General features: G+C 36.3%; 1 protein-coding gene across 4 annotated transcripts in view; it reads right to left on the reverse strand.

The window, feature by feature from the left end:
* The window catches only part of USP6NL (USP6 N-terminal like), a 188410-nt gene extending 174902 nt beyond the window's left edge, over positions 1-13508 (reverse strand). The window contains exon 1 of one of the 4 annotated variants that reach the window (XM_007503947.3): positions 13371-13508. The gene's annotated coding sequence lies outside the window, so the exon portion shown is untranslated. Of the gene's footprint in view, positions 1-12666; positions 12860-13136; positions 13274-13370 lie in introns of those variants that run through there. The other 3 variants (XM_056799438.1, XM_016425389.2, XM_007503948.3) reach the window with 3 other exon arrangements.
* Positions 13509-24672: the final 11164 nt, after the last annotated feature.

Here is a 24672-nt window from a genome sequence, read left to right on the forward strand (position 1 = left end):
CTTCATTTGCATTAATTCCAAATTGATTTCCAAAATGGTTATACCATTTCAAAGCTCTACCAAAAATGCCCACAACAATGAATACAGCCATTTTTTGCCATCTTTACCAACTTTAAGTTTGGAAGGTAAAACTTTGGAGTTGTTTTGTCTTGTATTTCTCTTAGTATTAGTGATTTGTAGAAATTTTTCATGTTGTTGCAAATATGCTATAATTCCTTTAAGAACTGTTTGTATGTTTTTAACTCTTTCTCTATTAGGGAATAGCTATTAGTCCATTTATTAATTGTTTATATACTCTTATATAAGAAAACTAAATCCTTATTAGAGAAATTTGATACAAAATCTTTTCCCATTCAACTACTTCCCTAATTATCCTAGGTACATTAATTTTGTCTATGTAAAATTGAAATTTTAGATTTCATATTATCAGTTATCTTTTTTATCTTTTGTAATTACTTCTATCTCTTGTTTGGGTAAGAATATATCTTCTATTCATAGCTTCAATAGTTATCAGATCTGCTTGCTTAATTTTATTGTATGGTCATTAAGGCCATATATATATTTAGCATGTATTGTTGAATTTTTAATATATTCTTATTTCATCAAATATTTCCCAATTACATTGACTTTTTAAAATAGAATTTAGTACCAGGTATTTTAATCTCTTCTTCCTATCTCCACAGAAAACATCACCTAACAAAAATATATGTATATATAAATTATGTCTTTCATGTTTCTAATTATCAGTTCTTTCTCTGGGGATGGATATTCACAGTTTATTTATTTATTCAGTAGTAAAACTATCAATATAATGTGCCATAATAGAAAGAAAATCAACAAAAATAACAAAATTATATCAATATGTTCAGAGAAAAAAGTTCAGAACATATATTTGTTTTAAAATATTTAAAAATATAGGAATAAGTAGACCTTTTCTCAATATAATAGTGTCTATCTAAAACCAAATCATTATTATATGTAATGGGGTAGATAACTTTTCCAATAAGAGTAGAAATAATGCAAAGATGCCCATTACCATCACCATTTGCCATAGTTGTAGAAATGCTATTACAGCAATGAAATAAGAAACAGTAATCAAGAAAATAAACTTAGGGAAAGGAAATAAAATAATTACTCTTTGTAAATGATATGATGGTTTATTTAAAGAACTCTAGAAATTTAACTAAAAATTAATATCAACAATAATAACTACAGACAAGGAGCAAGATATCAAACTAGCATAAATGATCGGTCTTCATGAATGTTAGTGACAAAATTTGTCAAGAAGAGGTGGAAAGAGAAATTCAAAATAGCTACAGAATGATTTAAACATCTGAAATTTTTGCCTACCAAGATAAACACTGAAATGATATGAATACAAGCAAAAAAAAAAACACTCTTTGTGGAAATAAAGGTAGACCTAAATTAGAGGATGAAAATCAATTATCCAATGTTGAACTGGATTATTCAATGTCCTACTAGTCAAACTGCCAAAGGATTACTTTATAGAACTAGCAAAAATAATAATCTAATTCATCTAGAGAAACAAAAAGACAATTTCAAGAAAAATAATTTTAAAAGTGGGAAGGAACAGGGACCTACTAATGCCAGATCTCAAAATACACTAAGAATTAAAGCAGTAAGCATCAAAACTGTAAGTGTATATATATATGTATATATATACATATATATATGTATATATATATGTTATTACTTACTGTAAGCAAGTAAAAGAAAAATGGAAAAATTAATTAATAGAAGAAAATAGATACCCAAAAATCAGAAACACATGAGCATAATGTTCAATAAATCCAGAGATTCCAACTACTATACTATACTTGCTGGAAAAACTGAAAAGCAGTCTTATAGAAATTAGGTTGAGGACAATATCCCACATCATATACCACAAAAAGGCCCAAATAAACATGAGCCACACATATGAAATCACATAATAAATAAATTAGATGAGCAGGAAAGGAGATAAGGCATATAATTAGAAATGGGTTAAGAGTTCTTGATCAAACAAGAAGAAGAAAGAATTAAAGGAAAAAATAGAGAGAATTTTAGGAAAATTTTTATTACAAAAAATTGAAAAGCTTTTGCACAAACAAAATCAGCAGAGATTCTTGTAAAGAAAAGTCTGTAGACTATTCATCTAATACAAGTCTGATAACCATGATATATTGGAAACTGACTTCTGGGCACAGATATTCGCCTCCCACATACTTACTCCAACAAAAACCTGAAATTCACGCCTGACTAAATGATCAAGAAATCCAATAAGAAAACACTGTCATTTCTTCCACCCTAGTGCTTAGCAAAAAGTAAGCAGAATCTTACAAGCAATAAAAAAAGGGGGCCACCAAAGCCAGAGTCTACATGGGCAAACAAGTCTAATTTTTCATCTCAACTACAGATGAGCCCAAGACACCTGTAGCCTACAAGTCTAGAGGGAACAAGAATAGAGGGCCCCCTCAAAGGGCACAGAGAAGTCAAAAAGCCCAAGAATGAGAACGTTATAAGCCTTAGAGAACAAAAGCAGCAAGGGCCATATGCCAAGATGCCCTGATGGATATCAAGGGGCTCTGAAGTCTCTAGCACCAAGATACTATAGAGGGCCCTTAAAGCCTCAGCAATTTGAACTTCAAAGATCCCAGAAAGCAGAAGCTAATGCAGGCACCAAGGGAACCCAGAAAAGGCCTTGACAGGGTTGACTAGCCTATTCAAAAGTGTGCCAGGGGTGGAGGCCTGGTCCTGGCACAAAGCCCCAATTCGTGAATATAGAAATCAAAGCAAATGTGAATCCGTATAAAAAACTATTGTAGTTGTAGAGACTCTCTCTTCCTAAAAGGAGAAGGCAATTCCATAACAAATGCAAGCAGATACTCAGAGGGAAAAAAATGGATTTTCCACAGGGACCACATGAATAGATAGAAGAGATAAATCAAAAGATTTTAAAATGAAATAAAATCTATGAAGGAAAAAATTAGAATAGCTTAGAAGAGAGTGTGGTGAACCTTGTCTAAGTTAACAGATACCCTATAAAGCCAAACAGACCAAACAAAAATCATTGACTCCAAAAGGCAGCCAAAAATAAAAGTCAAACAAAAATCCAAAGATTAAGAAATAAATAAAAGAAAATTTAAGATATCAAAAACAATTGGCTTGGAAACATGTCAAAGATAGATCACTTAAGAACCACTAAACTCAACTTGGAAAGATTTTAAAACTAATCAATTCAAAAATAAATCACAGGAGAAATGCTAGCAATAGCGATTAGAGAAGAAAAAGAAATAGAAGGGATTTGTAAACCTCTCACAGATTAAAGTAAGCAATGAGGAAACTAAATTATTACTCTTTGTAGATGATATGATGGTATACTGAGAATCTGAGAAAATCAACTAAAAAACTAGTAGAAATAATCAATAACTTTAGCAAAGTTGCAGAGTACAAAATAAGCCCACATAAATCATCAGCATTCCTATACATTTCCAACAAAACCCAGCAGCAAGAGTCACAAAGAGAAACTCCATTTAAGTTACTCTAGACAAGATAAAATACCTGGGAATCTACTTGCCAAAACAAATTCAGGAATTATATGAACATAACTACAACTCTTCATACAAATAAAACTAGATCTAAACAACTGGAAAAACAATTGCTCATGGGTAGGAAAAGCTAATATAATAAAAATGACAATCCTAAATTAATTTACTTATTCAGTGCTACACCTATCAAACTACCAAAACACTTTTTCATAGAACTAGAAAAAATTATAAAGTTCATCTGGAAGAACAAAAGATCAAAAATATCAAGGGAAATAATGAAAAAAATGTGAAGGATGGAGGCCTAACTTTATCAGCTTTATCTCAAACTATACTATAAAGCAATGATCATCAAAACTATATGGTACTGATTTAGAGACAGAAGAGTAGATCAATGAAACAAACTTGGGGTAAAAGACAATAGCAAACTAGTGTGGGATAAACCCAAAGATCCTAGCTTTTGGGACAAGAACCCACTATTTGACAAAAACTGCTGGGAGAACTGGAAAACAGTTTGGGAGAAATTGGGCTTAGATCAACACCTTATACCCTATACCAAGATTAACTCAGAGTGGGTAAATGACTTAAATATAAAGAAGAAAATCACAAACAAATTAGATAAACATAGACTAGTTTATCTGTCAGACATATGGGAAAGGAAGGAATTTAAGACAGAACAGGAGATAGAGAACACTACAAAATTTAAAATGAAAAATTTTGATTATATTAAATTTAAAAGTTTCTGTACAAACAAAACCAGTGCAACCAAAATTAGAAGGAAAGCAATAACTTGGGGGGGGGGGGGGTTATAACAAAAACCTCTGACAAAGGTCTAATTTCTCAAATTTATAAATAACTAAGTCAATTGCACAAAAATATCAAGCCATTTCCCAATTGACAAATGGTCAAGGGATATGAATAGGCAGTTTTCAGATAAATAAATCAAAACTATCAATAAGCACACAAAAGTGTTCTAAATCTCTCATAATTAGAGAAATGCAAATCAAAACAATGCTGAGGTACCACCTTACACCTATCAGATTGGACAATATGACAGTAAGGAAAAGTAATAAATGTTGGAAGGGATGTGGCAAAATTGAGACACTAATGCATTGCTGGAAGAGTTGCAAATTAATCCAGCCATTCTGAAAGGCAACTTGGAATTATATGTAAAAGAATGCATACCCTTTGATCCAGCAATACCACTGCTGGGTTTGTGCCCCAAGGAGATAATAAGGAAAAATACTTAAACAAAAATATTCAAAAAAACACTCTTTGTGGTGGCAAAAAAATTGGAAAATGAGGGAGCATCCGTTGATTGGCGAATGGCTGAACAAATTTTGATATATGATGGTGATGGAATACTATTGTGCTATAAAAATTGATGATCTGAGAAAACGAAATCCAACCGGCCATTAAAGAACTCCCTAAGAAAAAATCCCCTGATGGATTCACAAATGAATTCTATCAAACATTCAAAGAACAGTTAATCCCAATACTATACAAACTATTTGACATAATAAGCAAAGAGGGAGTTCTACCAAACTCCTTTTATGACACAAACATGGTACTGATTCCAAAACCAGGCAGGTCAAAAACAGAGAAAGAAAATTATAGACCAATCTCCCTAAAGAATATAGATGCAAAAATCTTAAATAGGACACTAGCAAAAAGACTCCAGCAAGTGATCAAAAGGGTCATCCACCATGATCAAGTAGGATTTATACCAGGGATGCAGAGCTGGTTCAATATTAGGAAAACCATCCACATAATTGACCATATCAACAAGCAAACCAACAAAAATCACATGATTATTTCAATAGACGCAGAAAAAGCCTTTGATAAAATACAACACCCATTCCTATTAAAAACACTAGAAATCATAGGAATAGAAGGGTCGTTCCTAAAAATAATAAACAGTATATATCTAAAACCATCAGCTAATATCATCTGCAATGGGGATAAACTAGATGCATTCCCAATAAGATCAGGAGTGAAACAAGGATGCCCATTATCACCTCTATTATTTGACATTGTACTAGAAACACTAGCAGTAGCAATTAGGGAAGAAAAAGAAATTGAAGGCATTAAAATAGGCAAGGAGGAAACCAAATTATTGCTCTTTGCAGATGACATGATGGTCTACTTAAAGAATCCTAGAGATTCAACCAAAAAGCTAATTATAATCAACATCAACAAATAATCAACAACTTTAGCAAAGTTGCAGGATACAAAATAAACCCACATAAGTCATCAGCATTTCTATATATTTCCATCACAGCTCAGCAGCAAAAACTAGAAAGAGAAATCCCATTCAAAATCACCTTAGACAAAATAAAATACCTAGAAATCTATCTCCCGAAACAAACACAGGAACTATATGAACACAACTACAAAACACTCTCCACACAACTAAAACTAGACTTGAGCAATTGGAAAAACATTAACTGCTCATGGGTAGGATGAGCCAATATAATAAAAATGAACATCCTACCCAAACTTATTTATCTATTTAGTGCCATACCCATGGAACTTCCAAAAAATGTCTTTACTGATTTAGAAAAAAACATAACAAAGTTCATTTGGAAGAACAAAGGATCAAGGATATCCAGGGAAATAATGAAAAAAAAATACAAAGGAAGGGGGTCTTGCAGTCCCAGATCTCAAACTATATTACAAAGCAGCAATCATCAAAACAATTTGGTACTGGCTAAGAGACAGAAAGGAGGATCAGTGGAATAGACTTGGGGCAAATGACCTCAGCAAGACAGTATATGATAAACCCAAAGATCCCAGCTTTTGGGACAAAAATCCAGTATTCGATAAAAATTGCTGGGAAAATTGGAAGACAGTGTGGGTAAGATATGGTTTAGATCAACACCTCACACCCTACACCAAGATAAATTCAAAATGGGTGAATGACTTGAACATAAAGAAGGAAACTATAAGAAAATTAGGTGAACACAGAATAGTATACATGTCAGACCTTTGGGAAGGGAAAGACTTTAAAACCAAGCAAGACATAGAAAGAGTCACAAAATGTAAAATAAACAATTTTGACTACATCAAATTAAAAAGCTTTTGTACAAACAAAACCAATGTAACTGAAGTCAGAAGGGAAGCAACAAATTGGGAATCAATCTTCATAAAAACCTCTGACAAAGGTTTAATTACTCAAATTTACAAAGAGCTAAATCAATTATATAAAAAATCAAGCTATTCTCCAATTGATAAATGGGCAAGGGACATGAATAGGCAGTTTTCAGATAAAGAAATCAAAACTATTAATAAGCGCATGAAAAAGTGTTCTAAATCTCTTATAATCAGAGAGATGCAAATCAAAACACCTCTGAGGTATCACCTCACACATAGCAGATTGGCTAACATGACAGCAAAGGAAAGTAGTGAATGGTGGAGGGGATGTGGCAAAGTAGGGACATTAATTCATTGCTGCTGGGGTTGTGAATTGATTCAGCCATTCTGGAGGACAATTTGGAACTATGCCCAAAGGGCGATAAAAGACTGTCTGCCCTTTGATCCAGCCATAGCACTGCTGGGCTTGTACCCCAAAGAGATAATAAGGAAAAAGACTTGTACAAGAATATTCATAGCTGCCCCCATTGTGGTGGCAAAAAATTGGAAAATGAGGGGATGCCCTTCAATTGGAGAATGGCTGAACAAATTGTGGTATATGTTGGTGATGGAATACTATTGTGCTAAAAGGAATAATAAAGTGGAGGAATTCCATGGAGAATGGAACAACCTCCAGGAAGTGATGCAGAGTGAAAGGAGCAGAACCAGGAAAACATTGTACACAGAGACTGATACACTGTGGTTCAATCGAACGTAATGGACTTCTCCATTAGTGTCAATGCAATGCCCCTGAACAATCTGCAGGGATCTAGGAGAAAAAACACTATCCACAAGCAGAGGATAAACTGTGGGAGTAAAAACACTGAGGAAAAGCAACAGCTGGACTCCAGGGGTTAAGGGGACATATCTGAGGAGAGACTCTAAATGAACACTCTAATGCAAATACCAACAACATGGAAATGGGTTCGAATCAAGAACACATGTGGAACCCAGTGAAATCGCGCTTCGGCGATGGGGGGGGGGGGGAGGAAAATAAAATTATCTTTGTCTCTTGAATAATGTTTTGAAATGACCAAATAAAATATTGTTTAAAAAAAAAAAAAGAATTGATGATCTGGAGGCTTTCCATATGAACTGGGAGAACCACAATGAAAGGATGCAAAGTGAAATGAGCAGAACCAGAAGAACATTGTACACAGAAACTAAAACATTTTGGAAAAATCCAATATAATAGACCTTACTATTAGTAGCAATGCAACAAGCCAGGACACTCCTAAAGGACTTTCACAAAAGAATGCTATCCACATTGAAAGAACTATGGGAGGAAAAATGCAAAAGCAAAGCATATGATATCACTTATCACATGTATATATGGGTATGTGATTTGGGGTCTAGGCATTAATAAAATCGCTCTAGAGCAAAAATGAATAATATAGAAACAGATATCAAGTGACAACATTTGTACAACCCAGTGAAATTACTTATTGGCTCTGGGAGTGGGGAGGGAAAAGGGGAGAGAAAGAAAATGAATCATGTAAACATGGAAAAATATTCTAAAAATAAATAAATAAAGATAAATAAATCACAAGTTCAAAAGACTGAAGATGAAACTTACTACTCAACTTCCAAATAAGATGTAATACCCTTAAAATGCTTTTTGGACATGACTAATGTGGAAATTTGTTTTGTTGGAGTACTAGTGTTTGTTTTGAGAGTTTCATTTTTTGCTTCTGTTTTTATTGAATGAATGATGCATTTACAAAATGCTTGATCTGTGCTAAGACCTAGGGATACAAACAAAAAAGATTCTCCCTGCTTTTGTCAAAGAACTCACATTATATTGGAGACAACAAATAAGGGAAATGGTTTCAGCTGCAAGTTAGATGGAAAAGTCTCTGATCCTTGAATACACTGGCAAAGCATATGTTTATATCTCTTCTCTAATGTCACACCAATAAAATGACATCAGTTTTTAATAACTATTTGATAGTGCCAAAGAATTTGGCAACAGTAACTTTCTTTTCTATGTCCTTAGTGGCTGTGGCAGCAGTAATTGCCAGGTTGCATCTCCATGGGACTTGTTTCCTGGAATAATGGCTGAAAGCACCAAAGCTGCTATTCTAAAAGCTCTTGGGTTCAGGGTTCTAGACTGTCTCCACTGGGAGACTAGGAGTAGTTCTAAGGTGAGATGTTGGTCAAAGTGGTGGTGGTAATTTGATCTGCTTCATGCTGCTTCCTGTCTTGTTGCTACAGTTAGGTTAATTTTCCTGTTCTTTGTGTGGCAGTTGATGAGAATAGCTGATCCTTTCTCCATAATAGTTGGTTCCCCAAAAGACAGCTTTAAGAGGTTGGATCAGGATCAGCCATCTGGAAGGTGGTGCCCAGAGCTCTTATGCCCATCTGTCTGTTTGTGGCATTTGGTCAGTTGATATTGCTGGTGATAATAAAAAAAAAAGGTAGGCCCCCTTCTCTGAGTTCTTCCCCCTCAATGAAGGTTGTCAGCACTGGGCTGAAAGTAGATCTGATGGTCTATGGGACACTGTAAATTCCCAAAGATCTTAAGTTCAGGCAAGGTTGTGGACTGTTTATGTCAGGGTCTGAGGGGGGAAATAGTGGTAATGGTAATGGTGGTCTGGGTACATGCCATCTCTTGTCTCTCACTCTGGGTGCCTTTCTTCTTCAAATAGGTTGGCTTGACTTTCCTGTTATTGTTCTCTTGGTTGGGGGAGTGGGAGGGAAGGATAATAAATGCTTTTAAAAAATAAATTAATGAATAGATGAATCATTAGACTCTGTGAAAACCATGATTCTCTTTTAAAAGCCTAAAAATTATTCTTCAAGAAAGCATAGATTAAACCTGCCCAGATCTATTACCAGAGAATAGATAGAAAGAACCCATCAATCATTTCCTGAAATAAACTTCAAAAGGAAAATCTTCAGGAATGTCATAGCCAAAACCCACACCTACCACAACGACAATACAAAATATTGAGAAAGAAGTACTTTGTGTATCAAGGAAGCTCAGAGAGGATCACACAAGACCTAGCAGCTACTACTAAAAACAAGAGGAGATCATGGAATACAACATAGACAAAAGTTATAAGGGCTTACAACTCCGGATAATTTATCCTTAAAAGATGAGCATAATACTTTTGTGGATGAATAGACTTTTATAGAATTGGGAGCTTTTAAGCATTTCTGATGCTGGGGAAGAGAAATGAAAAGGGGGAATAGTAAAAGGTGAAAGACAAGCAAAAGGAAAAAGAAGCCCCTTTTTAAAAAATGACAAAAAAAATCATTAAGAAAGACAAACAGGGGGGGCAGCTGGGTAGCTCAGTGGATTAAGAGCCAGTCCTAGAGACGGGAGGTCCTAGGTTCAAATCTGACCTCAGCCACTTTCTAGCTGTGTGACCCTGGGCAAGTCACTTGACCCCCATTGCCTAGCCCTTACCACTCTTCTGCCTTGGAGCCAATACACAGTATTGACTCCAAGAGGGAAGGTAAGGGTTTAATTAAAAAAAAAAAAAGAAAGACAAACAGGACAACTCTGAAATCTGTAACTTAAACTTATCATATGGTCAAAAAGAAAAGCAGAGCACATGAAAAAAACAGGCTTTTGAAGAAAAAAAATCTCTTCTTTATTTTCTCTCTAATTCCCACTACTCTGTAGGACAGAAAAATTTCCCTCAGCCCTCCTGCCCTCAGGCAAACACCACAAAAACTGATAAAGGAAGGGAGTCTCCAGAAGGGCCAAACAGAAACTTCATAAATTCTCAGCTATTGGTATCTAGTCATCTTTTTCTATAAACACAGAAATGGGCTCATTTACTTGTTTTGTTGAATTCAAAAGAAAAAAAAATTTAAACATACTTTTTTTTGCTTCAATCAATACTTTTACATGATGACACAATTCACAAAATTTTAAAATATACTTTTCATTTTTTGTCATGAAACTATACCTAATATCATTTTGTCTACTAGGCATAATTGGCAGGCCATTTTTCTGACTCTAGTCTTAATTACAGCATATATGTTTTCCATGAGCTTTAAGGCAAGTTATCAGACTACAGAAGTATGATTTACTATCACTTGGATATATGTCTTAACCTTTTTTGATGAATTATGGTGCAAGGTACTATAGTATTTCATCTTCAATTAAGAATTCTGGAATTATAGAACAATTCTGCTTTTCAGTATTTCAATAATAATTCCCTTAGGGAGGGCAAGAGTACTTAGTACATTGGAAACAACAAAAAAATAAAATAAAAATGGGGTGGGGGTGATATTTTACAGTCTTAGGATGCTCAGATATATCCTCCAGGGTCATCTGGATTTCTTCTAGTCTTTGGGTGTATATATAGTCTTGAATTAAAAGGTGAGCTTTACAAGTAAAAAAATGACTTTTTTCCTCATCTTCATTACTCCCAAGACTGATGATGTCAAAAAGTTTTCTTCATAGAAACAATTAACAACTGTTCTTTGAGTGGTCTTCCCATTGATCTGTCAAATTCAAGATGCCTATATAATACTGGGAAAAACAATAATAACTCTACCAAGTCCTAGATTCCACAGAAAGTCTTTGCTTATTGTGAGTTAATTATACATTCTTTCAGCAAGAACTCCTCAGTTGTTGGTATTTTTTGTTTTCTCCTAGACTTCTTTGGATTTTGGTTAGACTGAACCTGTTTTACTATGAGCTTAAATGATCCTTCCAGTGCATTAAGTTTTCCATACCTACAGCAGTTACATCTGAGATATTGAAGAGTTCTCACTTCTTAGAAGCTACAATTTTTGTGCATTTCCATGGAGAAATCCAGAAATATCCAAATGCATAAAAATTAAAAACACAACAAAAAGAACAATGAAACAAGTATGCATAGCAAAAAATTCAGCACTTACCTGGCAGAAAACTAACTAAAGATAGGAAAAACAGCTCTAACTGGTTTCATCTTGTCAAGGTCAGACTTTGAGTCAAACTAATGTCAGTAAAAGTACACACATACAGTCATAGTTGTCCCAAAATGAAACCATATCCTAAGTGCTGCTTGTCCTAAGTAATTTCTACACTACTTTTTCTACACATATATGTGTATATATATATATAAAAAACTGAAACTTATAATTCACTTTACATACATTATCTTATTAAGCCTCACAACAACCCTTCAGGTAGATGATACAGGTATTATCTTACTTTTTAAAGGAAGATGAGGCTCAAACAGGTTCAGTGATTTAGGTCACAGAACTAAGTGGTGTCATAACTGTGATTTGAACCGAGTTCTTCTTGCCTCGAATATATTACTCTATTCTTATCCACCATGAAGACTCTCTAGACTAAGGGATACTTTTAAAAAAATGTTAAACTATCTATACTTTACAGTCTAAGAATTTGGAACGTCAGCATATTCTAATTTACGAGGAAATATTTCTCAGTTCCAGTATGTCCCCTACTATGTACATGATTTTCACTTCGCTTATTTCTCAAGACAACCAAAAACCTGAGATGAACTATAAAGCTGCAGTGACACAGCCTATTAAAATCATCTTGCATTTATACTATATGGAACACCTGCAACACCATTATTCAATCTATACTTCACAAATCCAACAGTAACAGAGCATAATTTCCCCAGGCCAAAAAAAACAAAAAACAAAACTCTTGCTCCTTGTTTCTTTTTCACCTATATTGCATTAATTTCAATGATTCAGCAAAGCTCCAGTAGAACAATCCTTTCCCATCTCTAAGGAGAGTCAATGTTTACTATTTAACAAGCCTATTTGAAAAGAGCAAAACAGTAGAGTTTACATTTAAATGGAATGGCATGCATTAAGAAGTTAGTGTGTCAAGCACTATGTAAATATACAAATACCAACTGTTCGATTCATAACTTGTAACATTTCGAACGCTTGGAACAGCTTTCACGAGAAACTGTAAATTTATCAGCCTAAAGTTACACAGCTGTTACCTCCAAAGTATTTTTGCAAACTGGGTTCTCCAGTTCTCGAAGAAAAAAAAGCTGTTCCTTACCCCCACTGCTCTAGACCGAAACAAATTTCCCAGGAACTTAAGGCTATCATTTGTAGGAAAGAAAAGTTCCCCTCAGCCCTCCTGTCCAATGGATCTCAGGCGGACACCCCAGAAACTGACAAGGGAAGCGAGTCGAGGGGGGTGGTGGTGCAAAGAGAAACTTCGCAAAAAAAAGGGGGTTGCCACAGACTGCGACACCACCTCTAAGGAGTGTGGGAATAAGGGGTGGGCTCACAGTCCGTCTGGGATCACCCCAAGCCCCCTCCTCCCTCTCACCTGCGACCCCTCCCCGCCCCCCGCCATGCGCTCCTCGAAAGCTTCCCCCCGCCCCCACCGAGAGCCCCACCCGCCAATCACATCTCTCCGAGCCACCAACGGAGACTCGCGGAGGGGACAAAGGACACCCCCCACCCCCGCCCCCCTCTCTCCCGGTCGCGGTCGCACTCACACTCGAACACAGTCACACTCACACGCAAGCGTACGCGTTTCATGGAACTCCGCTCCCCGGACCCTGCCCGGGAGGTGGAACGTCCCAACCCTGGGCACAGCCAACAACCTCATCCCTCGTCTCCCCGGGACGGGGAATGGCGGCGTCCGGCTCTCTGGGGGCCGCTCGCTCCAAAGTCCCCATCCAGAGGCGGGGCTGAAGGAGGAGGGGAGCCCGGGCAGGTCCGGGTGGGAAGGGAAGCGACCAACCAAGTTACCTCGGGACGGTCCTGTCTTCGGAGGAGGCAGGCAGCGAGGTCCCCAGGCCGCAGGCGGCAGCGAGGACTACTGCAGTCTCCTCCGCCCCATTGTTCCCCTTCCCAGTGGATCCCTGGCGGAGCCGCGGTGGCAGGGAGCGAGCCCGGGAACCAGGAAGTTCCCAGGCGCGACACCTCCAGCGGCCGCTATGGAAACGGCGCCACCACCCCCCCCACACCTCCACTGCCCTCCCCACCCCACAGCCTCCCTCCTCCCGACCCCTGCCGGGCCCAGCCCCGCCCCCTTCGCCCGGTGACCCCGCCCCCTAGCCCGGACCTGGCCCCGCCCCCGCCCCGCCGGCCGCTACGAACCGTCGTTGTTGGCGCCGGGCCTGCAGCCGTCGCCATTTTGACTCTGGCCACAGCATCACTTACCGCCCCCCCAGTGCCCTCGCTCTGAAATCTTCACCCTATCCTTTGGCCTCTCTTTCGCCTTCGCCTCTGGTGCTGTCCGACTCCCAGGGCCAAATTTTCCTGTCCCGCACGTGTGGGGTTATACTGCAGAGGCTAGGTCGCTGTTTGTAGGAAGGAAGAGATTGTCCCAAGCTGGGCTACCCTGGTGGGGAATGGAAAATTGGAAAAGGCCCATGGCAAGCCCTTTTTCTTCGAAATGAGATTTCTCTGCTTGGGCTAATAAATTGCTTGGCAGGCATGTATTATGAGCCTGAAGTGTAACAGGCGCATTACTAAGCATAGAAGACAACCAAGAGAGGCAAAAATGGGTACTGCCCTCAAGGAGCTCCCAGTCGGAAGGAGAGGACATGCACACAACCATGTGCATGTGCTGGATGATTCTGGAGATAATAACTGAGGGAAGTTGATAAAATTTAGGACGACCAGGAAAAGCCTTTTTGCATAAAGTTGGGTTTTTTAGCTAGAACTTTAAAGAAGCTAACAGGCAAAGTAGAAAATTAGGCCTCCCATGCCACCATGAGAGATCAATCTCTTAAATGCTTTGAAATGTGTTCCCTGGTAGAAAGGAAGGTTACAGCTTCCTTACAGAATCTTGTCGTCGTACTGATCAAGTTTCTTAATTACTCTTAGTCATGCCTTTATCAGAATTCTATTTTGAAACCACATGCAATCACATATTGTTCACAATTCTTTAAATCTTTCACCATTAAAAAAAACAACTGACTACCTTCTCTGGGTCAGCTTGTCTTTTTTTTTTTTTTTGTATTACAGAAATTTTTCAAGTCTTCCATTCAGGGGGTGACATCTGAAGATGAACAATGTAAATTTTCCAGCACTGTAAAGTACAGTTGGATTATCCTGGAGAAGCTGGAAAAGATAGGGTAGATGGAAGAATAATTAAAGGTCTCTTATTCATTCTAGGAACCAACTGTAGATATTTTTCTTTTCTGATTTATTGTGGAGGAAAACATACCCAGGCGTAAGGTGTTATATCCCCCAATTAGAATGTTAGCTCTTCAAGGGCATGAACTCTTACTATTTTGTACTTTGTAAGTATAGTGCTCAACTAAATGCTCTTTTGTTCATTCTATCCCTTCTCTAAAATCCAAATAATATAAATGGCATGCCTGTTGTATACTTTAAAAAAATGGGTTCAGTTTGAGGAAACCCAACTATGCTTTTATTGGTACTAGAAGTTCTCCAGTGAGGAATGTCCTTCAATTACAACTTAGAGTTTCCCTAAAACAACAGTTTTCAAAGTGTGACCTGAAAAGCAGCTAGGTAACTTGGTGGGTAGAGAGAGTCAGACCTGGAAACAGAAGGTCCTGGGTTCAAATTTGGCCTCAGACACTTCCAACTCTGTGACCCTAGACAAGTCATTTAACCCTAATTGCCTAGTCCTTACTGCATTTCTGCTTCTGAACCTGTCAATTCTATTTTTTTAAAGTGTGGTCTGTAGATCACTGGGAGTTATCATGAAATTAAAACTACTCTCATAAAGATGTTTTAATCTCTAATTCACTAATTCATTAAATGCTGAAAAATATAATCCACATAATCAAAAACCTTTGGTGGAGGGATTTTTAAGAGTGTAAAAAGAGTTCTTGGGCCAAATGTTTGAGAACCACTGTCCTAAAGCTTTATTTAATGTAACTATTGCTGGGCTATATAGTTGCCTACTGATTTTGGTACCAGTTAGTAATGCCTCCCAAGGTGTGATATTGGGGGTTAAGGGAAAACATAGGTTATCAGAAATTTGTTCTTCACCCTAACCCTTTCTCCCAAGCGTGGTTACCACCTCAACCTCAAAGAATTTACACATTGCTAATGGTTAATTAGCAGTTACAATGATTATTGCTGTAGCACCTCTGGGGGCTCTGCTCTAGACATTTAGAAAGTATTCAACTTTCTCCCATCACTGAGTTTTATGATACTACTTTCTCCTGGTTAGCTTTTTACTATTAGTGTTTCTTTCATCCTTAGGCATGATATCTGACTTCACAAATATTTGGCTTCAAAACCACCATTACTATTGCTTTTGGTTTCCCCACCCCAGCTCCCCAGGATGACACCCAGGAAAGTCATGCTTTCCAGGACCCTAAGGATGTCATTTTATGTGAACATGGTGCATTTGGGTATATGCACTTGGCAATAGGGGAAAAAAAGGCTGTAAATTACATAAAATGTTTAAATTACATACTAAATCCATGTCATTTCCCAAAGCTGCCAGAAGTCTCATAGCAATTCACCCAATCATGCTTATTCTCCCTCTGAAAAGCATTAAGTGTGAGTAAGTACACTATTTTGCACCAAATATTAGTTCCCCAATTAGTCTTTTCCAGGGTTCTTGCTTGTACCAAGTTGTGTCCAAATCAGATCAATGCTTCTTGGTGTTTTGTTAATACTATTTAATTATTAATAATGATGCCAAAATACAAAAGCAATGATGCTGGTAGCTCTGATAAGCTTAAGAAGAGTCAAAGTACTTAGGTATGTTTGCATAAGAAACACTTATTTTAAAATGGGATTCTCTATTATGTGGGATTTTCAACTTACTCAAAGGGTCACATAACTTCTTGGTTGCTTAAAATAAGATCCTACCGTCACTTCACCTCCCCAGCATGTTTTCTCATCTTAAAATTGGGATAATATCTTTCTCACAGAGCTGTTGTAACAATCAAGTGAAATAATATATATAAAGCATTTTTTCCGAAACCTTAAAAGAATATAAAAATGTTAGCTAATGCAGTTGCTCATACCACCACCACCACCCCAAACACTAGCACTGGAGAGAGTTGGAACATTCTATTATTCACACTGCCACTTTCTGATTTTTTTTTCTCTGCCACTATCTCATAGCAACCTCCTTATTTGAGGAAATAGGAAATAATTAACAGAGGGAAGACACTATAATTAAGAGAGGTTGAGAAAGACAGAGTACTATATTTCATCTGGAACTTAAAGCAAGATAGGGAAGTCAGTCAGAGGTGGAATTGAGGAGGGAGGGAGTTCCAGGCTTGAGAAAGAGCCAGAGAAAATGTTGGGAGCATGAGAGCTAGAGTATCTTGCTCATATAATCAGAATGAGGCCAATGTCACTGGATCAGAGGCCATGGTAGAAAATAAGGTTTATGAAAACTGCTAAGGGAGGAGGATGATGAAGGGCTTTGAATGTAAAAAAAGAATATTTTATATTTAATTCTGGAGACATTAAAGAACCACTGAAGTTTATTTAATAGGGTAGTGATATGGTTGGACCAGTGCTTTAGGAAAATCTCTTTGGTTGTAAATGGAAAATGGACTGGAGGGAGGAGAGACTTGAAACAGGAAGGCCCAAGAATAGGTTATTATAATAGTGCAGATGATATGAGTCCACATCTCACAAACAGTTAAAATTATATTTACATGCCCACCTTTTCTTCCTGACTTTCTCTGAAGAGGTAGTCTTCCTCATCAAAGCCATTGCCTCTATTTTTACCTTTGATCCCATCTTCCTCATCATCCACAGCAGATTTCACACACACCCTAATTCTCACTTTGTCACTAATTTTCAGTCTTATGTTTACTGTTTCCTTCCCTGATGCCTCCAAACACTATTGAGTCTTTCCCACCCTTAAAAAACCATCAGTGGATACTACCATCACTTCAGGCTATCATCCTATATCTCTCCTCTCTTAATTAAACTCTAGAATAAATTGTCTATACTAGTTGACCCCCCATTTCATTTCCTCTCACTCTTGGCCATCTGGCAAAATTACCAATGATCTTTTTATTGCACAACTAATTGCTTTTTTTCTCAATCCTCAACTTTTTTTATTGCTCTATAATCTGTACTGGCTAAGACATGGCACATGTGCCCTGCCCCAGGGGCTGCTTTGTTCCACCTCTCCATGGTGCCTGAGGACATTTTTGCATGCCCCACCCTTCTGCCCAACAGCCCAATGGGAGCACTTCTCTCCACTCTCTGAGGTGATTGGGGGAGGGAGAGTGCTGTCACAGGCAGCTTAAAGGTACAGTTTGGGCATCTGATCTCTAAAAGGTTCACCAATGCTGTGTCATTTGACATCCCTTTCTTCTCCTGGGATTTTTGACACTGCTCTCTCTTCATTCTCCTCTTACCTGTTTAACCACTCCTTTGAAATATCTTTTGCTGTAAGCAAGATGATTTCAGAAAAAGCTGAAAAAATCTACATGAATTGCTGCAGAGTGAAATAAGCAGAATTGGAAAAACACTATACATAATAACAGCAATATTGTACAATGATTAACTGTGAATATTTGGCTCTCTCAGCATTGAAATGGTTTGGGACAATTCTGAAGGACTTATGACAGGGAGTGCTATAGACCTCCACAGAAAGAACTGTTGGAATCAGATGGATGAAGATTAAAGCATACTATCTTTCACATCCATGAGTGTATTTATGGTTTTATTTGGGGGGTTGGTTTTGTATGAGTATGCTCTTACAACAATGACCAATATGGAAGTGTTTTGCATGATAATATATGTATGGCCCAGATCAAACTGTTTACCATCTCTGAGTAGGGGGAGGAAAAGGAAGGAGAGAGATGGTTTGGACCTTAGCATTTTGGAAAACTATTATTACATGTAATTGAGAAAATAAATATCTTTGAATTAAAAAAATTAAATGTAAAAATACAAATAAATCTCCTTTGCTGAAGCATCATCCATATCACTCCCAATAACCATGTGTGTGCATCAAGAGTCTGTCCTAAGCTCTCTTCACCTACACTCTGACTTGAAACCTTATAAGCTAGCAAAGGTTTAATTATCATCACTCTGCAAATGAGAGGTCTATAAATCCAGGCCCAGTCTCTCTCCTGAGCTTTCATCCTACATCACCAATTGACATGAATATTTCAAACTAGGTATTTCATGGGCATCTCAAACTCAACATATTCAAAATAGAACTCATTATCTTCCCTTCAAGTCCTCTTCTCACCTGACCTTTCTGATTAATTTTGAGGGTACCATCATTCTTTCAGTAATACTAGGTTTACAACTTCAGTATCATTTTTCACTCCTAATCTTCAATCAACATCCAAGCAACTTCCAAATCTTTTTGCTTCTAGGTTCCACAAGATCTTAATCTCTCAATCCAGATAACCCTAGTTCAGGCCCTCATCACCTCTTTCCTAAACTATTGCAAAGGTCTCAATTTATCTTCCTGTTTCAAGTCTGTTCTCTTCAAATCCATCCTCCACATACCTGGCAGAGCAATTTTTCAAAGTATAAATCTGATTATGTCACTCCAGACTCAATGAACTCCAGTCTAGCCCTCAACATTCATGTTTTAACTTTTGAGATTTCAGGTATCCCCATGATTTTATTGGTAATCTAATTTCCACTTTTGAATTAGCAACCAAACACATTCAAAGCTATACACAATAGATAAAAAGAGAGAGGTTCAATAAATAAGTTCTCTGAAGTAGCTTTTATCCTACTAGTTGCTTCCCTGGTCTCATTTACCCTAAAGTAGTAAAAAGCTCCCCATGCATTCACCATATATTTTCATTGTTTGCCTAATAAACTCAAATTTTGTGTTACAATTATGTCTCCAAAAACATAGTATAAGTCCTTTGGCTATAAACCTAAATGTGCAAAATCAATAATATGACTTAATGAGAAAATAAAGATGTTAAATAAACTACTCACAAGTTTAGCATTAATGAATTGATAATGATTTATTATATCTATAAAAAGGGGGAAATGTTTATGATACTATAGATTTCATGTGTTATTAAAAGAGAATACTATCTAAAAACAAATGGGTTTTTTATTGAGATGTTAGCATAAAAGGTCATAGAATTCTAAGGAATTGCTAGTTAAAAATATTTTGCATATTACCAATTTTGTTCAGGTATTTCCTAACATATAAGTTATATACAAATATATGCCTGAACTGCACAGGTGAAGGAAAAGACTGAACAAATTCTTATATTAATGTAATAGAATATTATTGTGTAGTGAAAAATGACAAATATGAGGAATTAAAGAAACATGGGAAAATTTGTAAGTACAAAATAAAATAAACACAAACAAAATAACATTACTACCACATGAAGATATAAATAAGGAAGTCCGATTTTGAATAAAAGAAAAAAACAATAGCAATCCCAGAAAATAGATCATGAAAACCACCTCCCTCTCCTGGTTTAGAGGATGTTGCATACAATGTCCATTTCAGTAAGTTCTTCTTAATTGATGAAATAGACAATTTAATTCTTAGATTTGGGAGAAGGTATAAATGTAAACCCAGAAATTACTGTGATATAAAAACAAATAGCATCAACAAAATGTGTTTTCAAATAAATAAATTACATTGGCAATTAGGTGAAAATGTCTTACTAGCTGATGACTAGGCTAAATGGATATTGCCTCAATTATTTAAATGTAATGAAGATTTAACCATGTGATATTGTTAGAACACCAAAAAAAAAAATCAAACCACAAACACAAAGCGCCCTAAACGACCCCTTTCCTTAAAGAAGTGACAGTGGCAGGTCAATTACAATTACAATAGGAATTACACAATTCCTATTTTTAGGTATGAATTAAAGCATTTGTCTTCATTGCTATTGTGAATTTTAAAAAATATTCTCCCAAAGGTTTGAAAGAAAAAAAAGTTTAATTCTAAATTGTTCTTAAATAGTATTCTAAAGGATATTCAGGAAATACAGCTACTAATCAGTATTATTTATTTTAGAAAGGTGAATGTACTTCAATAGTTGAGACTATATTTAATTAATTATACTTGTAATTAAGTCTGATATACAAATGTTAAAACACCCCTAAAGTTCTCTGCATTTTTCTCCCAATACTCAGAAATTTTCCACCTTTGCTCCTTTGCAAGCACTACCTCTCCTCCACCTGCTTTTGGTCTCTCTTCTATATATTGCCTTCGCCCATTAGAATGTAAGCTTTTTTGAGAGTAGGGACCATCTTTCTTTTTGCCTGTATTTGTATTTTGTAGTCCTATGTAGCCTATTGGGTACCTAGCACACAATAATTGCTTGGTAAATGCTTTGTCTCTCTAAACTAAAGAAAAAGTATTTTATTTTCCATCTGGAAAAAGGGTAGGAACTTGTAGCTGAAATAAAAGTAGAAAGGAATAAAGAATGACTGTTCAATGTCTTATCAAATTTAAAATTACTTTTCACAAACATAAGAGCTCTAGAACTATAGCCAGTTATGCCACCAAGGAAATAAAGATAGACTGACATCTGGATTTCATTTTTGAAATTGTTACATATAATTTTAATGATTATGCTAGAAAATTTTTGCCAAGAGTAACAACATATATTTAAATCTCCATAGAATTCATACTAACTGGAACAAGGGGTACAATTAGTGGTAAAAAAAAATGAAAAGTATACATATTTGTATATATACACATGCACACACTATGTGTGTATGTTTAGAAAGCAAATCTTTCTATCTCTGTTCTCCTACTATCACCCACAAAACATAAGTGCATGAATTCTATAGCAAATAGTTTACAACTGGGAACTCTATTCCATTAGCAAATAGTTTTCAAAGAAAATGTGAGGATAGATTTTCTCAGGGCAGAGAAGTATAAACTAATGAAGAGCATGACAAAAAACAAATGAGTTCTCACAGCTTAGATCTCCAAATTCCATTACAGATAAGTGCTCTGCCATTAATGATAAAATTAGTTCCAAGGATCATGCATAATATGTAGTATATATTGGTGTCTATAGATATAAACATATACCCACAAACACATATATTATGTTATATATTATATATGTATGTATATATAGATATCCACATATTATGTGTGTATGTATACACAAACATATATCTATATCTATATCTATATCTATATTCTAGAATTTCTCCAACAGTCTCCATCTGTGTGTGTAGGTATAAATGAAATAACCAATGTCAAACCAATAGATCCTTCTGTATTGTCTGTAAAGACTATTCTGTGGCTACAGTTATAACCTTAGCAGAGCCTATTTTTTAGTATATTGCCAGCAAACTTTTCCTTGAGTCCCTCTGTTCTTCATTTCTGAATTCCAGTTCAGTTTGTCGTAGTTATTTTTCAGGGCTACACAGCTATGCCATTCTGGAAAAGGCAAATGGATCTATCAATTCAAAAGTATGAAAACTCCTAATTACGCAAATTACAATCTATCCTTGCCTCTCCTGTTAATTCTTGTCACTGTTCTCTTGATAGTTCAACATAGGGAACCCACATGGTGTCTTTTCTAATTTGTTCTCACATTATAAGAATGTAATTCAAGGACAGCATAGATTGTCCATTGGTTATCCCTCAGTTTCTCCTTGTGACCAGTCCAACTTCTTTTAAATTATATATCTCCTTAATTGCATCCTTCACTATAGTACTTATTCATAGTTTCTCATTTATGATGCATTGCATTTGTACTCATACGCATCATACACCTTTCCATTACCCACTGAGCAATACTTATTTTTAATTTTTCAAAGACTATAATGTTCCATGACTTAGTTATGCAACAGCACTGGTTGCTGTTGTGGTATGACTATAGCATAATGTTCATTATGGTGTCTTAGCCACATCATGTTGTTTGTATCTCAGAGCATCTGAAGGGGTTTCTCTGCCCAACCTAGATTCCATGCCGAATCCCCATTCAGCAATTTTTTTAGATATCATCCCACAGTTCTTCTAGTCTTTGTTTGTATCCTATCTGCAGAATTTTGTTGCATAGTAATGACAAGTTTGCAAAAACTTATTTGGAGTTTGAGAGATCCCAAGACATCAAGGAATTTTGTTTCTGTTTTAGTGATATGAAACCTTTGCCCTTGCCTACATTATGATTTCTGCTTTTAGTAACTAAGCACTTTTACAAATATATTTTGGTTGTTATATAATGTAATTCTATCTTATTAAATTATTTTAAAATGCAATTAAAACAATAATCTTTGATGCAAATCTCTTTTGTAATATTTATTGGGAAATGAAATAGGATTGGGAAAAATGGGGATAAATGGGAGGTTTGTATGGGGTAAGGAGGAGTTAAGGGGAGAGAGGGAACACTGCTTGGTGAGGCAAAGGAGGGAGATGCCCCCTGCTTAGAGGAAACAGCAGGGGTCCAATAAGGACAGTTTGTCTTTGAATGACTGAAACTGAAGTTCAGCTCCCTCTATGACCAGAAAAGATAGGCCACTTATCTGACTGTGAATTTAAATAACATAAAGTTTAATAACTAGTTGGGATTGGAGTTTTTCTCAGCTTCAGACCTGAGGCCAGGCACCAGAGGCTGGCGGAGAGTTTGTCCCACTCCCGTCTACTCTCGTTGTTCTAATTCAGAATCTTAGCAGTACACAGAAAACAAACAAGAACAATTCTAACCTTTAGAAGCCTGTGTCTTTGGGCTGAACCAAGAAGAGCATGCCACTCCAGACTGGGCTGAATAAGCTCCCCTCTCCTCCAACCCCAGGACGCAAGCCTTACCCGGCAGAAAGGAAGTGCTAATCAGAAGACCCAACTGCCACTCCCAGTTGGGCCCTTCCCCCACAAACTGTCAGTCTTGTTTCCTTTCTACAATCATCCCCCTTTTTTTTTTGTTGTGACCTTCCCAAGGTCACATATTTATATTATAGTTACCAATTTACTAAACCTACTCTAAGGATTCTTTGCGGGAAAATAAGGGTAAGGGTAATTTTGGGGTTTTACATTTAAATTTAAATTTAAGTTTAAATTCAGTAAATTTAAATTTAAGTTTAAATTCAGTAAATTTAAATTTAAGTTTAAATTCAGTACAAAAATGTCGAACAAAACTATTACAAGAAATTGAATCTTAGTGTTAATATTACTTACTCTAAGTTAACTAAAACTAATACCTTCTTTAAAGAAATTATTTACATATAATACAACAATACACATTGTTCCACATCATGATGTCAGTCAAATAGAAATATCTACTGATCTTTCTATTTGCCTAAGACCCAATGGAACTAACTATATACATATTTACATTTTGCATAAATACAATTTCAGACACTTGTTTATATAAACAAGGTTTTTCAATATGTCAGTTTGTGATTTTGTGTTTTGTGTCTAATAGTGTTGTGTTGAATTAATACTTATCAAGTTTCTTCAGATTTCCACTTCTCATGTTGACTGATGGATCTCTTCTTTCTTCCATGTTATGTAGTGATGCATGCTATTTCCCTAATATGTGAAATTACTTTTGTTTTATTATTTCAACACATTCAGTCTTACACATAAGTCTTGTTTTCAATCTATCCTCTTCTTATATAAACAAATTTACAAAGTTCAAAGTCTTAGCTGTCTATTTCAGCTTTTCCTCTTTGTTTCTTGTCTCTAGCATCTTTTCTTGATGCTTTTCCTCTGGGCTGGTTTAAAATCTTTTCCTCTGGGAGGCTTTTCTTCTGGGTTGCTTTTCCTCTGGGATGCTTTTCCTCTGGGTTGCTTTTCCTCTGGGCTGCTTTTCCTCTGGGCTGGAAAGTTGTCTCAAACATTATGTGTCACTATTATTTCTTTATGATGTGCTTTTATGTTAATCGGTTTTTGTTTTCATTTCTCAGCACTATCTGTTGTATAATTATCTTTGATGTCTGTTACAATGGTGTTGAACTTTTTCTGGTTTCATGTGGGAACAGTGAAACCATGAGTCTTTCCCTGCAACTTTTATAGCTGTTGGGGTAGTAAGCAATACTTCATGTGGTCCAGTCCATTTTATATCTGTAGCCAATTTTCTATTGAAATTTTTTAAGTATACTATGTCTCCTGGTTTGATGTTGTGCAAATTGTAATCCAGGGGTAATGTTTGTTGTATCAAGCTCATTTCATGCAGTT

Source organism: Monodelphis domestica, chromosome 5 (assembly GCF_027887165.1).
Source record: "Monodelphis domestica isolate mMonDom1 chromosome 5, mMonDom1.pri, whole genome shotgun sequence".
NCBI lineage: Eukaryota > Metazoa > Chordata > Mammalia > Didelphimorphia > Didelphidae > Monodelphis > Monodelphis domestica.